Here is a 5,000-nt window from a genome sequence, read left to right as displayed (position 1 = left end):
GAAAAAAGTGGGAAAAAATCCCAACAGCCCATTGGTAGTAGGAAAGCAGCTCCTGACAGCACGCATTCCCATGGCAACCGGCGCTGTGGTTTCTGAGAAATGATGGGGTCGTTCTTAAAAAAAAAATCGATGAAATCTATTTAATGCCACACCCCCGTAAGACTGTAATTACACGTAAACACACACACACACACACACACACACACACACACACACACACACACACACACACACACACACACACACACACACACACACAACACACTCAAACGTATGCGAGCACAAACTCACACAAACAAACACATACACACACTCTCAATATACACACACCTTCAACCACAAGCGCATATACACATACACACACAAAGGCATACACCATCACACACATGCACACACGTGCACACACACATACACACACACACACACACACACACACATTTGTATTCTTCTGTTACTCCCTTCCTTCCCAAGTCTCTCTCTCTCGATCGCTTTCACCTCCCAAACCCACCTCTCTCAATCGAAATAGTCACTCATCTGCCTCGTTAATTGCTTTATCTCCTTTCCTCAAACATGCACACATACACACACGTGCACACACACACACACACACACGCACACACACACACACACACACAAACACACACATCCACAGACACAAACGCACACACACACACACGCAAAAACACACACACACACACATACCAAACACACACACACACACACACGCACACACACAGGCTCCAGGTCTGACCGTACAATTTATACATTGAATTAAAGCTGTGCGATACATAATGGCATCTGAAACACGCTGTGAAAACAAACCTTTTAAGTAGATAATAAAATAACAGTGGTGGAACAGTTCAGCCGAGGGAAACACATTTCTGATGATATTTTTCCCCATGATACGACTACACGCACGCACACGCATTCACACACACACACACACACACACACACACACACACACACACAAACAGAAAATTAATTTTCTTAATCTTAGTAAAGATTTTTATTGCCTTTTATCAATACATGTTCTTGTGTGCCCAAACCTGGCCTTCAGGGCTGGTGCAGGATGGCCTTCCTATGAACAAATGACAATGGTTTGTATCCTTCGCGACATAAGCCACCTAGAGGCCAAACAGAGACACATCATCCGAAGAAATCAACTACCAGTGGGAGAATGGTTCTACTGCCATCTAGTGGTGCTCATTAGGTAGTGTGGCAAGTTCATGCTGAGGCAAGGAAATAATTGTATACGTCATCTTTAAATGACTTCAAATTTACTATACAAGGAATTAGAAAATTGTATTTTGTTTTGTCCGTTCTCATTCTCATTAGGATGAGATACTAATCTCACAGTGTATCAGACGTAAAAGGGATTGACAGATATTTTACATTTCATGTCAACATTTAAACAAAGAATAACAACAGAATTCGATTCAAACATTCCAGAGTCGAAATGTTAAATGTATATATATTTAACATATAGATTATACGTATACATAGGTGTATTTATTTATATATATATAATTATTTGCCTATAATATAATGGGACAGCAGCATATTGTGCCCCAAATGTGTTGAGATAAACTTAATGAATAGCCTTAAGAGTCTGTAAAACAACAGCAGTACTTCTACCACAGTGAATACCAAACGTAGGCCAGTCCTTTGAAGCAATAGAGCATTTACCACATTGGTTAAAGCTTGAAGTCCAGCGTTCACTATTGAACGATTTACAGGTCTACTAGAGGAAAAACGTTTGTTAATGAACCAAACGATACCACTATTGACCGCAAGGGGGAGATAGATTACAAACGCTCCTTGTAAACAAGGCGTCCATGTCGGTGGTATTTGGTTACACTGACAAGCAAACACAATGATCACCAAATGCATGAGTTTGCATTGAGAATTAGTGATTATTTTCATTTTTGAAGATTTTCTAATTTTTTGTTTCAGATATTCTAAATACAGTCGACCCACTCAGCCCACATGCGTGCCTACGTGTGTGTGTGCGTTTGTGTGTGCGTGCGTTTGTGCGTGCATGTCTGTTTGTTGGTGTGGGCCTGTGTGTGTGTGCGTGTGTGTGTGTGTGTGTGTGTGTGTGTGTGTGTGTGTGTGTGTGTGTGTGTGTGTGTGTGTGTGTGTGTGTGTGTGTGTGTGAGTGATTGTGTGTGTGTGAGTGAGTGTGAGAGATTTATTGAGCTTGTCGGTCAGTCTTTACACATGCCGGGTATTGGAAATATGCCATGCTTGCAGCACAGATGCGGGCTCATAGCAGCCGCCACCCAAAGTTAAGCACAGCGACCTTACGCAGTGGATAAAAAGTTCCTGGTTGGCTTCTGCCACTAGAATAAGTTACCAAACGCTGTACTGACGGACGGCTTTGTGTTTGAATGTCAACGTCGTGCTCCCCCCGCCACCCCCAGCCCATGACGTCAGAGAAAATAAGTCTCCCTCCTTTGGAATTGGGAGAAAAAAAAAGACCGCAGCTGCCTCAAAACCTGTTGACGTCAGCAGCAATTACGGTAAGGAAAGAAGTGTATAAATTAAATAATCAATAGATAGTTTGTGATCGACAATTGTTGTGGATTGATGCACTGCAAAGCAAAACCCATTTTCTTCCATCAACAAAACAGGGGAGTTGAATCATGGGCCACTTTGATATCAGATATCACCAATATTGAAGAGTAGTGTTGTACATGTACATGATACTTTCATGTGACACACAAAAGTACACCAACAGTTAATTGTATGTTATAACAAGCACAGAGGACCTTATGAAATAAACATGTTGTTGCTTCACTAAATCTATGACAGGTGTAATATAATGTTAGTAAAATTATTTGTACATACGCGAGTAAAATGTATGCAATCAAAATATGTTTAGCAAGTATTTCCGTCAGTTTACTGAAATCACAGTTCTAAGATCAGATTGTATTCATATTCATATGTCTGAAACTACAAGGCAGCAAGCAAGACATAAGTCATTGTAACTCTGAGTAGTAGCTGAATGTGAATGAGACCTTTAAAACCATAGTAGTAATGAAATGTGTTTTCAGCCTTTTCCAAGTAATTCACTTAAGCAGACAGCACCCAACTACAACTTAATGCACCACTCATCAACACCTCCTTTACAAATAAAAGTCTGAAATATAACCGCAAGAGGTGATTAACAGGGTCCGAGCAAAATGAAGTCAAGAACACACTAATGGAAGATATATAAATATGACATATAATTGTGAAGGAAAGATGTTGATGTTCACCTTAATGCCATACTGTGCCTCGGCTTTCAGGTGACTGGGCTGCAGAGCAATGGCCGAATGTCATGTTCAGCATAATTGTCTAATCCGGATTCGAACTCTCATACTAAGGATCACCAGTACAAGGCATTATCCCATTGAGCCACTGAGAAACCTGAAATTTAACCTCATTCACATGGTGAAAATGTCCATTGATAAGCACACAACATCCAGAAAACTTCAAGCAAACATTTCTCAAATGAATTAAGGGCTTTCTTAAAAGCAAATACCTGAAAAATCTTTGAAATTCTGGGGAAATTAGTTCATTATGAAGGATAAATGGTTAACAAAGAAGTTCCCCTTAAAGCCATACTGTGTCTTGGCAGTCAGATTCTTGGAAACTAATGAGCTGGAATGTTGATTGCCTAATGAATTTCAGGTGCTGTTCAATGTTGTGTTTCTTAAATGAGTGGCAATGACAGAAGTCATGTTCAGCTTGTTCATAATGCTCTAATCGGGATTCAAACATTCTACCTAAGGATCACCAGTACAAGGCATTATCCCATTGAGCCACTGACATTCCTGAACTGCATCATGCCTCATTCACATCATGAAAATGTCTATTGATAAGCACACACCATCAAGAAAACTCAAGGCAAACATTTCAGATCAGTACAGATCAGAAAATTTGCAAAATGGGTTGAGACTGTGGACATTTGGATTTTCTATGAAATTTTGGGAAAAGTAAACATTTTTAGAGCAGAAAACCAGGGTGAAAAAGATACATCTGATTTTAGAGATTAATATGATGAAAGAATTTTGAGTCCAGGTCAATCTCGTAAGGAAAAATGAGGCTAGTACATACTTTTTTTAAATAGCGCCACCTTTGGGTGCAGTACCACAATTTGGGTTTATTAGTAGTGGGGGGTATTGGTATCCACCTAATAATAGTTGTATGTTTTTTTATACAATAACAAAATGGTCATATAAGAAAAATGGTCTAACTGCTCCAACTTTATTGGCCAATATTTCTCAAATGGAACTAAGTAAAAAAAATTCTGTTTGATGATTTTTGTGAGGCTTGGTCTAAAGATTTTATGTGGCGATTTTAGTGAATTTTTGATTATTTTTGTAGCCTGTGAATCTTTTTATCATGTTTAGCTTTAAGATGAAATTGTGGGAAAAGTATACATTTTTAGGGCATAAGACCCAGATTTTAAAAAAATGCGTCTGATTCTAGAGATTAATATTCTGAAAGAATTTTGAGTCCAGGTCAATCTGGTGAGGAGAAATAAGCCTAATACTTGATTTTTTACAATAGCGCCACCTTTGGGTGCAGTACCACAAATTTAGGTTTATGGGTAGAGGGGGTTATTGGTAACCATACCTGAACATTTCAAGAGTTTTCGACTTACGGTATAGGCTGCAGTATGACTTTTACAGAAAAAAAACAATATTACAGAAACAATAGGGGCCAAGCAACTTCACTGCTCGGACCCCTAATTAGTCAGATTTTTCCTATATTACACAAAGGGAGCAAAAGGGATTTTTTCCTGATGATATAATGTGAGAACTTATATGCTTGTATTTGGTGGCGTGGATAGCATCAAAGATGTAAAGATAAAATATTCACCTTTACATCTACTTTAATACTATTTCACCAAAAATAGTATTAGCTAGATTTATATATATATATATTTTTTCTTCATTATTCCTTTACTATTCCTATATAGTTGCCCATATTATTCCACATATATACCCT

The 5,000-nt window shown here is 38.6% G+C and overlaps 1 protein-coding gene across 1 annotated transcript in view; it reads left to right on the top strand.

The window, feature by feature from the left end:
* Window positions 1-2,394: 2,394 nt before the first annotated feature.
* s100p (S100 calcium binding protein P) overlaps window positions 2,395-5,000 on the top strand; it is a 13,561-nt gene continuing 10,955 nt past the window's right edge. The window contains exon 1 of the mRNA XM_079739100.1: window positions 2,395-2,524. The gene's annotated coding sequence lies outside the window, so the exon portion shown is untranslated. The remainder of the gene's footprint in view (window positions 2,525-5,000) is intronic.

This window comes from Pollachius pollachius, assembly GCF_949987615.1.
Source record: "Pollachius pollachius genome assembly, chromosome: 7".
Lineage (NCBI taxonomy): Eukaryota > Metazoa > Chordata > Actinopteri > Gadiformes > Gadidae > Pollachius > Pollachius pollachius.
The sequence above is the reverse complement of the archived record's forward strand: the minus strand, read 5'-3'. Positions and strand labels throughout refer to the sequence as shown.